Below are 12,244 nucleotides of genomic sequence, written 5' to 3'. Positions count from 1 at the left end.
TTGCCATCACGAGGTATAACTGCAGCTTATGAAGACAAACACGAGGAGTGAAGTTGTGGCAAAATGGACACCAGTGCAGGCTGGACAAAGCTGCCTGGAACCCTGGGTTGTTATTCAGGCAACCAGCCCACGCTGAAGCCCGTACTTCTATGGCCCCAAGCTAATAGATTAACACTAGCTCAGGTATGTCACCCCAAGATGTGGTCACACCCCAGGATTGCTGAGCAGACAGACCCAAAGCCTTTTTTGAAAATGGTCTTGGTACTCTTGTAAAATTTACCCTGGTCTCCATTTGCTGCATGCATGTAATTCCCACTAAAGGAATATGTATGACCTGCTGTTATTCAGCCCACTCCTGCTCACTTCAATATCAGTAGAAAGACTCTGAGAGCTGGTTGAGAGCCATTAACTCCCTACAAGGCGAAAGGGGGATACAGTTTATTGGGAAAAAATATTTTGTGGGGACAAAAATGCTGCTTCCCTTCAGTTTAGACTAACGATTTTAGATACAGCTTCTTCTATGTGCTGCAAGTGAGAAATATTTAAAAAAACAATTTTTTTAAAGAGGTGTATACACGTTATGCATTATGCTTCGCCAGCTTGATTGAAGAATAAGACAATAGTATTGTATCTTTTAATTATCTTCATTGCTAAAGCAAATAGGAGATTTGTGTGACTGCTGGGAAACCTGCTATGATTTCTTAGCTCCTGTGTGGTGTGAAGTAGTGAAATCTTTTCAAACAGGGCAAACACTGTTAATTAGCTGGGAGCTTGTAAAAAGGCACTGATTAAATAAAAAAAATAATAATTATAATTGGTTTTAATGTACTTGGAAGCCTAGGTGGAGACAGCAGATTTAGATCTGAAAGGGAGGGGGATAACATATGTAGATACATCTATCTCAGAGAGCTGGAAAGGACCCTGAAAGGTCACTGAGTCCAGCCCTCTGCCTTCACTAGCAGGACCAAGTACTGCTTTTGCCCCAGATCCCTAAGTGGCCCCCTCAAGGACTGAATTCACAACTCTGGGTTTAGCAGGCAAAGGCTCAAACCACTAGGATACCCCTCCCGCCTCTGCTCTAAGTTAACATTAGTCCAGCACCCACAGCTGGCTGATTAATCATCAAAGAATCGATTTGAAATATTTTGCAAATCCGTTATTTGATGAATCATTGAAGGGCAATTCTGTCCACTCCTTTGCTGTTAATGGAGTTGCACCAGTGAAACTGAGTGCGGTGTTTGGCCAATGTCTCACAAGCCTTATGAAGATGAGTAAGTGTCCTGGACTTTGAAAGTCCACCAAGGATCTATTAATGTAGCCCCCTATTTTGAATCCACTTGTTAATATGACCACTGGAATCAGAAATCTGCAGAACAGCTCACTGGTGCTGGTATGCTGAGCCATTAGACAAACTCTTTATGCTTGATTCAAGAGGGCTTGTTTGTCCAGATTCTTCTCTCTGTGTAAATCCAGAGTAACAACTTACTTGGCAGTAGAGTTACTTGAGATTTAGAGGAGAGTAACCTTGTCATAAACAGATAGCTAAGGGTTAATGTTCTTTTACCTGTAAAGGGGTAACACCAGTAACCTGACTTTGCATATCCTCTGGGTGAGGGGGGAAGTACTTGTGTTTCCAGGACTGGAAACAGGGAGGGTGGAGTCCCTCTGTTTAGATTCACGGAGCTTGCTTCTGTATATCTCTCCAGGAACCCAGGGAGGGAACACCCGGAGGGGGGAAGGGAAATGGTTTATTCCCCTTTGTTGTGAGACCCAAGGAATCTGAGTCTGGGGGTCCCCCCGGGAAGGTTTTGGGGAGACCACAGTGTGCCAGGCACTGTATAGATTCCTGGCTGGTGGCAGCTTTACCAGGTCCAAGTTGGTAACTAAGCTTGGAGGTTTTCATGCTAACACCCATATTTTGGACGCTAAGGTCCAGGTCTGGGAAAAATATAGGAGGAGATGATCTGGCACTGAAGAATGCCTTGTGTCACCCAGCTGTCATTCAGGCTAAATACTTTGCAGTGTAAAATCATATAAAATGCACGAAGCTCTAGCATACATTTTCACTTTTCATTTAAAAGCAAATCTATATCAGCAACAAAGTATCTGGATGGCTCTGATAAGCTGAGGGTATTTTTGTTTGCACAGTGTTTGGTTTTGGAGGGAGCAGTGTTTGCTAGATGTTTCATTTAGCACCTGATGACATTGGTCCTGTATTCACTATTCATACTGACCAGCAACTAACTTCAAAGGGATTACTTGCATGGGATCAGATTTCAGCCTATAATGTAACCATATACTCAAGGATTTAGTGAAGACAGAGATGTGTCGGTACGTATAAAGAGTATGGATGTCACCATATGACAATCCATTCCTGTTCTGCTAATTTCTGGCTGTATGAGCAAGGTGCACGGTAACATGCTTTACCTTTGTTATTGGCTAATAAAAGACAGACATCACTGTCACCGTGTCCTTCCCCAAACTGAATTAGAACATAAACCATTTGGTATGTTCATTAACATGCAGGTTCGCCCTAACGTAGCTTGTGACTGATGTTCTCAGCATCCGGAGTGTTGCAATTAATTACCCGCCATCTAAAACATCATGCAGCAAAGGAGAAAATGACACACAGCTGGAAACAGTCTCATATCAATACAGCAATATGTGCACGTATGCTGAGACAGTACAAGCTGCACACCTACCATTACATAAGTAGGGCTCTGATTCAACATATTCTGTCAGGGCTTGACACAGCTCTTAGTTAAATTCCCAATAGGGATTGTTCCTGCATAATGGAAGGGGTTAACTGCACTCTAGCTCTAGGTGTATTCAGTTTGAGGTATTTGAACAAGGGCCAGCGCTTCCATTTAGGAGACATAGGCGGTCGCCTAGGGCGCCAAGATTTGGTGGGGGTGGCATTTTGCTGGCCTTGGCGGCCATTCGGCAGTGGGGGGTCCTTCCGCGCTCCGGGTCTTCAGCGGCAATTCTGCGGCCGCTCCTTCACTCGCTCAGAGACTTGCCGCTGAAGTGCCCTGAAGACTAGGAGCACGGAAGGACCCCCCCACAGCAGAATTGCCACCAATGACCGGGAGCGAGGAAGGACCCCCACCTAGGGCGCCAAAAACCCTGGTGCCACTCCTGATTTGACCCCAATCAAATCACGGGAGTTAGAGGAGAATCAAGCCTATTCCTTTTAATTCATATGTAAATATCTCCTTCAGCCACCAGGTGGCAGTCTATTTGCCTCTTCTATTCCATATAGGACAGCGGTCGGCAACTTTTCAGAAGTAGGGTGACCAGATGTCCAGATAAAATTGGGACCGTCCCAATATTTGGGTGGTTGTCCCATATCCTGACCAATCTTCAGTCAGGACGCAATTTGTCCTGATATTTTGCTCTGCTGGTACCACTGGTTTTTTTTTTTTTTGCTCTGCTGGCGGATTCCCCTCTCCACATGCATCCTGATATTTTCTTCATCTCATTTTGGTCACCCTATTTCAGAAGTGGTGTGCCCAGTTTTCATTTATTCACTCTAATTTAAAGGTTCCATGTGCCAGTAATACATTTTAACATTTTAGAAGGTCTCTTTCTATTCTGTATATATGTACAGTTATACATATATAACTAAACTATTGTTGTATGTAAAGTAAGTAAGGTTTTTAAAATGTTTAAGAAGCTTAATTTAACATTAAATTTAAATGCAGAATCCCCCTAGACCGGTGGCCAGGACCCAGGCAGCGTGAGTGCCACTGAAAATCAGCTCGTGTGCCACCTTCGGCACTCGTGCCACAGGTTGCCTACCCCTGACATAGGACTATGGCAATAAATACATTAAAGAAGGCCTAAACAAAGCATTTCCTTATGTAGAATACTATGCCACTACAGCAATAACAGTGCTGGATTTCATTATGGGCTCATGCAGAGAAATGGCAGATTCGGATGGGTTTTATAACTAATGATTTCAACTTTCTGAAACCTGGTGCACAACTTCCACATCCGTTTGTATGGGCATTGTCTGCAGTTTCAATCCAGGTATCTTGGCACTGCTTATGGTTTGCTTTGAGTTTGGGGTTCAAAAGAACCATTCACTGGATATGATTTCACCAGGTTCCCCTGGAAGCTGTTGTAACCTTAGCAAGCTTTTCAATAGGACTGATGAGAGTTCCAAGATTGGACAAAACCCAAAGCCAACCAAACGTCACACAGTTTTGGGTTTTGCCACAAACATTTTAAATAAACTCTGATTAACATGAAGTCCTACTTCAACCTCCATGGACAAAGGGGATAAAAATGACCATTATCATTTTTTTGTGTAGTACAGTAGGATCTATAGGCCCGCACTGATATCTTGGTCCCCATTGTGTTAGGCATTGTACAAATGCATATTGAAAGACGATCCCTGCTGCAAAGAGTTTAGGTCTAAATACACATGACAGATAGGTAGTGGGGGAGGAATTAGAGGTATATTTTCCCTACAATAGAGAATTCTTAAAGCTATAGTATAGTATATTTAAGATGGACTACACTGGCTGGTATACCTCACAGAAACTGGAAACCTTTATGGTTTGATGGTGGAGGGGAATCCACACTCTCAAATTCTCAGCAGCTTAATTAAGACATACTTTATTATTTAAAATATTTCCTGCCATACACAGGATAATTAACAGATATAAGAATAATCACCACTGAAGAGCCAATGTCACCACCATAACAACATATAAGCGTGATGACCCCTGGGCCAGACATTGTGCTCGTGAGAAAGGACAGGGAATAAAGGTGATTACTGAGTAGATGTTTCACGTAGGATAAGATCCAGCCATTTAATGCGACGGTGGCGGTGATATTTTGCTATGCAACATGCAGAGGAGAATGGTTACCAGCAGACATACCCTGGTGGCGGCATGTGGGGAAAGTGCAGCATAATGATTTGTAGTTCGGAAGGCATGTTGTTACATAACAACGCATCGCGGTTGATCATGCCCACTAGGTGTCTCATGGACACAGGTCTCAGGATGATGCATCCTCTGCCCTCTGCCGTCAGCAATCTCAGGAGACTTGGATTGAAAGTGGACCTTACTTCCTCTAGCGAGAAGTGATAGAAGGAGAAAGGTCTCCAAGCTGAGGAACTGTGCTTGGTCCACATGCAGAGCGTAGGAGTACAGAGAGAGATGAGGGGTGTCCTCACCTGGTTAGAAGGTGGTGATGCTGTGGCATGTTACTCAGACTCATACTTCCCTTGATGAGCCACGATTACTAACGAACATCATGAGATTTCTAAATAAACAAGACAGACAGAGACCCTGCAGCATTCCCATTGCTGCTTCTCTCTTCTAGCACCTCCAGCATACAATTTCTCTCATGTAAAAGAAACCACCTGCCCTACCAATTTCCTTATAGGACTGGCAGCTAGAGAACAACAGCTTGATTATCTATACCAAGGAGCATAATAAGGACCAAGAACAATCTGCACGGTAAATAGATACTTGTTACAAATCACAGTATAAAAGGAAGGGATTACGTGCTTCAAAGAGCTTCCTTGGTATAGACTGATAATAGTATTAATTGTAGTGCAATTTGAGTGTCGCACGAGTACGCAGAGCTATGATCAGTGCTGCAGACTACAGTAACTCACTGCATGGCTATTAATCCAAATGTTTCAGATTGTTGTTTTTTTTTAATCATTAATGTACTTCAGTGTTGAGGTCTATGGGCCAGATCTTCAGTGGGAGTAAATCTGACCCTCTATGTTTATGACAACGGGAGTCCTTTTATTAGGAGGAAGGGAGTTATTGAAATGGGAGTAGTGAAATGAGGCAAAGGTCTGTATAGCAAAAAGGGAAGCTGGAGAGTGTTAGAAGCAGCTTTAAAGAGCTGCAAGAGAGGAAGCCGCTGACAGTGCACACAACAAGAAGTTGTGTCAATCCTACAAAACCCAGAAATTGTTGCATATTCTTGAGCGCTACCTACTGGCACCTTGTCTATTCATTAACAACTTACATGTATATACACACCGTACACATAAGCATACACTTTTAACAGAGATGAAGGCAAAGAGAAATGGAAGGGGAGGAGGATGGAGACAGCTGAAGGAGAGGAGAGGTGTGTGGGCTGAAGGGAAGGAGGAAGTGAGGTGGGAGGACAGTTTTCTCTGATATGGGAATAGTGTCAGGATTCCCCAGCCCCTACCCAGAACCCTGGCATGGAGATAGCGAAATGAGCTTGGCTGTGACAGGGTCCGTGCTTGTGTTGACCCACTATTGACAGTCATGGATAAAGCCGCTAGCTGACAGCTGCTGACTCAGTGTGATAAGTGGGTTCATGAGCACCACCTTAGATTTGGAAGAGATGGGAGAGGCCCTTTGAGCAGAGGATATTGTGGCTTTAGGAGGGAAACACTAGCAGCAGTCAGAGACAGAGTAGGCTGAGTGTTGTGTGTTGCTGGTGTCATTTGAGTTACTGATCAAGCCAAACCAAAGGCATGGGGTAAAATTGGATTAAACTTAGCATGCGTTGCATTTTTTTCACAGCAGCATGGGAACACCAAGTGCACACACAGACAAGCTTTGACTGAGCACGCTTACGCAACTGCTGTGTGTGAATATGACACAAGAAAAGTAAAATTAAGCTTTGCACCCAGCCAGCCTATTTTACAGCTGCTCATTTTTTTCAGTGACACCTTTGTCTCAGAAAGGGAAAGGCTTAATGTAATGTGTAGGAATAGGGTAGTATCCCTTTGAACACTTGTGAGCCCCTAGCAGAGCTAACTGTGTTCTGTGTTCCAGAAGCCAACTGAAACAGCAGCATCTATGTGTAGCTAAGCCTTGTATTTAGTAAATGCAGATGTTTGGATCCCACCATATCTCCATATATGACTGTTGTGTCAGGAACAAAAGGCACCCAACATTTAACATTGTCCAGCATTCCCTAACCTGGTTTATCTGCTATCATTCCCTAAACCTCCGCCTCTCACTATGATATGCCTTTACTCCTCCCACTGAGTGATTCAAAGCCTGCGGTGACTTCCTCAAGCCCTCCTTCAGAATACAAGAGTTACGCTGATCCAGTCAGGGATTGGGGAGGATGGTATGTGACCAGTCACATTAACCAGTGTAGCTCGGATAGAGAAATGCTGGATATCAAATACCCACAGTGACTGTGATTAATCCAAAGAGTGCATCAACAAAAGATCCTCAAAAATTAATATAAAGGTCTGAGCCAAAGCCTACTGAAGTCAATGGGAATGCTTTAGATCAGGTCCTAAGTAGCAGGGCGCTAGGATCTTTTTTTTCTGCAGAAAATGTAGATTTGTCATAGAAAAATGAAAACCCCAAGCCCCATATTGCAGCCAAAAAGCAAATGTTTGGGGCTGAAAACCGAAATGTTTGGGGATTTCAGTTTTGCGACAAAAAGTTGAAATTTTCAGCAGATAACTCGTGTTGAGCTGAAAACCCGGTTTTCAGTTTTGATTAAACATTTTCACCCAGCTCTATGAGGAAGCCATTGACCACCAGTGAGTGAAGTTATCTGCAAATAACAATATTCCCTCATTGCAGGAGTGTCTCGCCGCTGTGATTGTTTTTTCTCTTTTTGATTCCTCGGGTCTCACTTTATACTAAGCTCTGCTTTTGTTTGTTGCAAGGGATGTTTTTTTTCCTTCTAATTTTAACCTGCTACATTTTTGTCTCTTAAAAGAAATCCATTACAAAGCACGTATAAAGGCTGGTTATCTGGCTTCAGATGTCTCTGCAAGCCAGAGATCACCTTAGCATTCTGGTCATATTTTTTTTTTAACCTTTTTTCTTCCATGCTATTCTGCATAGGAACCAATAATTCATTTTCTAAGAGCTACTGCAGTCACCAGCCTATCTTCTCTCCCACTGCAATGATTGAAATAGTAAGAATATTGTCTTTCACAACTGATGTGCTTGCCTGTTCCTTTTCATGGAGGTTCTGCAAAAAATGACGCATTATCATGTGATCTGCTCATTTCTGATTTTTGCAACATTTTTTTAGCTTCACTTGCAGACATTTCGCAAAAGAAAATTCCTCCATTTGGGCTGAGTTCAAGATGCCACAGACTATGCCCTGTCTTTGCTCTGAACTGAAAACAATGGAGTTCCTGTAACTGTTTTCCCTTGACACTATAGAATTACTGTTGCACATCAAGTGGACTGCCTTGCTGGTGGCATATAGTATATTTGATATTCTAATGCTAATGAATATCTCAAAATTTAGAGCAAATCCTTTATAGTGATGTTGAATGGTGAATCACCATGCAAAAGAGTCTCCCAGACAGATAATTATTTAGTCATATATTTCAGGAGATCATCCATTAAGGTGTCTCAGAGGAAGAGATTATGGTTCTTATCAATACAGAAAGCACGACAGCAAGTTAAATCACCTTGAAAGCAGTGCTGGCCCTGGCGGTTCATGGACACTGATTCTGGCAACTAAAGATTTAGCTAATCTTCACTTTCATTGTTTTAACACATCAGCTTCTAGCTCAGCTCCTTACCAAGATATCCTTGAAAACCTAAATGCTTCAGACAGGCCATTAGGGTTGTGAGTGTTTTTCTGTTTTTGTTTTGTAATGACCATGGGTTTGTCATTTTCACCCCATACCTGGTCCTTGGGATCCATAGAAACTATAGCTACAGGACCCTTCCTTATAGCCCAGGCTGCCACTGATGACCCTAAGGTCACTGCAAACTTCCTTCCAGCCAAGTAGCCAACATGACTTCTAGTCATAAGGGTGCGCAGATCAACAGGACACAAGTCAGAGAGGGCTGTAGGTGTTCAGGTTGAAAATCAGGACACTTATTTAAGAGCCTGTTTATGGTTTCCAAATGGTAGGTATTCAGGTTTGAATGTTGCAATCTAAGTGATTTGATCCAGGTCAAAGAAGGAGTCAGTGTCACAACCAGGTGTATTATGCAAGAGTCCATAGTTCTGATCCTCTTGTCCTCTTGTGTTATACTGTCTCTTGTGTTATTCAGATGCAGCTAATCATATACATTCCATACTCATCCTCTGGAACAAGAAATTCCACTAAATATGATACATACATACACACACACATACACGCACACACACAGTGTCTATAGAAAATGGGGTGATTGTTACTGTGAATGCATGGAGTATGTTTTAAAAAAAACTCTTATAAACTAATCAAATCAAAAGACATTTACAAAGCCACAAGAAAAGCTTATATCTAATCGAGCGGACTACTTCTAGGCCAAATCCCAGGTTTCTGCACCAAACCACTGAAGCGCTAGGAGAGCAACACTAAAAGAGTCAAGAATTTTTTTAAGGCAGAAATCTAGTCTTTTTACTTTCTGTGCATGAAAATATGGCTGAGCTGTTTTATTCAAATGGCCTCGGAATCTCTCTCCCTCATCCATACAGATATACTCCCACCTTGAGGGGAAAAAAAAAGGTTCATCCTTGCCCAGAGAACACACCCAGAAAGATAAAAGTTTGGCAAAGTTATAATGAGCAGAAAAGAGATCCTTTAGAACAGAAATGCTTTAGGCAACCTTTAGTGTAGGGATTGCTTTGTTAGGTACGCAGTACTAATATAGATAGCACTATTTATAGAGTGCTTTATATATACAATATAGGGCTTCTGATTGTCAGTTTTAACCAATAAAACACCTCTGATTTAAAAAAAAATGAAATCAGTGATACTATGTTAAAGAGCACAAGGGACTATTACAAATGTATGTAATCTATAGCATATAGATTATTTATTACAGCCTATACCAAGAGAATGTGCCCAAACCCCTGGAGCTTTTATGGAATCTTGCACTGTCAGGGTGGACAGAGGAATAGATTGTTACACTGAGGGGATTTCTAAGGGAGATGTTAAGCAGACACGCTGTATTTTCAAAAACTTGACATAAAGCCTTCTCTCCACTCCCATTTTTGTGGAGTGTGCAGAGTAATTCTAGCATTTACTCATGTGAGATCTGCAGCTATTTCCTGCCTGAGTCTGGCTTAAAAGGCTGTAGATCACTGATTGTAATATTACTGCACAAATTAAGTTACACTAACACTGTGCAAACACCTCCACTTATTGCTAAGAAGAATTCCCAGCAGGCTATTTATTCCTTTCAGAATGTGGGCTCCTTCAAGTTCTCCTCAGCATACAGTACTTTCCCTAATGGCTAGCCTCTTAGCCCTGCTCCCGGGAAGGAAAATCGCAGGACTGCAGTAAAATAAAAAAATATTGTTAGTATAATGTAATGTAGCATGGGCATTAATGGATCTGAGTATTTACAGAATATAGTAACCTGCATTTTCAGACCAACCTGTCTATTTTTCCTTCTTATTTCTTGCCAGAGGTACCACTGTTAGCACCGTTGTGATAATTGAGCCTACAAATATACCCTAATTGTGAGCTTAGCTGTAAAAAGTGAGTGACAGTTCAGAAATTGTCCCAATAACCCATAATAATAAACATTGAAGTGAAAATTTGCTAAAGGGAGACAGAAAGATTGAATTAATACAAATAAAAAGGCCTGCTGATAAAATGGTTACGAACATGCCCAGTGAACGAGAATAGCATGGGACCGAAAATTATTTTGTCCACTAACAGGCCTGACTTCTGATGACAAACCAATGATAGAGACGGGCTATTCCACTGCCACTCCCTTTTGGGGTCCTTAAAAAGGAGACTTTCAAGGAGAGAAATTGACTACTGGAGAGAGCTTCACCGTCGTGGCTGCTACCCCACCATCTCTGGGGACGCAGAGTCTTCCCCAGCCTCTTCCTGAGAGATAGTTTAACCAGACTGGCCAGAGACGGGGAGCCAAAATACATTGCCATCACTACCAGCTCCAGCTGAACCCCATCCACTATCTGGGATGCGAGGCTTTTCCCTTCCTGATCTTATTTCTTCTCTTTCCCATCTCACTCCTTTTTGATGTCTGTCTAATAAGTCTGCTTAGCTGGCCTAGACTATAAATTTTCCAACACAGCCTGTCACTAGAAAGAAGCAGCTAGAAGAAATGCCCTAAACAGCCCAAAGCTGGTACACATTTTCCAGGTCTTGCCGTGTGCTGGGCATTTTTCCAGCAGTGAGGTTGCAAGTCAGGGTCACTACCAGAGATGGAAGCTCCATTTTCTGCCTTTGCTGTTCTTTTCTCTCCTTCAGTGTGCATTTGTCCTGTTTTGTCTTTTTAGGAAATGAGCTTGGACTTAAACAACAACAGCAAGAACTGCTCCTACCCATCTCCACTCATTCCTTCCCTTGTCCCCAAAAGGACAGTTCTTGCCGTCTATAATACCACCAATGAGATGGTGAAACAAAGCTTTTTTTTCCCCTAAAGACTTCAGCAAACTGGAAAAGGGACAAAAAAAGCCTTTCTTAATACTTTACATTTTAAATGTTATTTTTCCTTCTTCTCCTGCATCATTAAAAAAAAACGTTACAGGAAGTTTAACGGTGCGTTTGCCATGGTATTACATAGGCTGAGGTCTCTGTGTACCAAACCTTGATTAAAAATGCTTCATGTTGGACAGTTAGGGCCATGTGAATAGCTTTGGACCATACATTCCATCTCAATCCGTAAAACAGCACCGAGGATCTCTAGCCATGGAAAGACTACACAGGTACAGCATGAATAATGCCACTGTGGGGTGCTGCACACTGCCCGGTTAAAGTGACCCAGCCCCTAGACTAGCGGAGGAGTTCTAGATTCAATGGAGCTATGCCTATGTACACCAGCTGAGGACTGACCCACAGCCACTAGCCAAGTAGAAGGCATTTCATTCTCTAGGTCCATTACATGGTTGGCCCTTGTTGAAGCTATCAGGAAGAGTGATATTTAGTATCACTAGCATCAACTGTGATAGTGATTGTTTTTATCGGGAGGCCTCCAGATCCTTTCACATAAGCCAATAATCTTTAGGATAATATTCCAACTTGTGTGCTAGGGGTGAAAGGTTATATAGGAGCCCCTTAATCATCCATTCTCCATGGACCCTTTAAAATCACTATCCTGTTTTCCTCTGGTCTTTAGTGAAAAGCAAAAGAACTGATGGTAGCAAGCTAACACTACATGTAGTCAAGGTCCTTGTATTTCGACCAATGGCCATATCATTTAGAAACTGGAGAATTTTGACACGTCCCAGGCAACAATGTAATTCACCCTATTTATTTTGTAGTGTGTACTCATGCCGCGTGGGTTAGTCTCACTGCTCATGTGGTCTGGTCCCTATTTTATATCTGATCTTCTTTATT

Source organism: Gopherus evgoodei, chromosome 9 (assembly GCF_007399415.2).
Source record: "Gopherus evgoodei ecotype Sinaloan lineage chromosome 9, rGopEvg1_v1.p, whole genome shotgun sequence".
NCBI lineage: Eukaryota > Metazoa > Chordata > Testudines > Testudinidae > Gopherus > Gopherus evgoodei.
The sequence above is the reverse complement of the archived record's forward strand: the minus strand, read 5'-3'. Positions refer to the sequence as shown.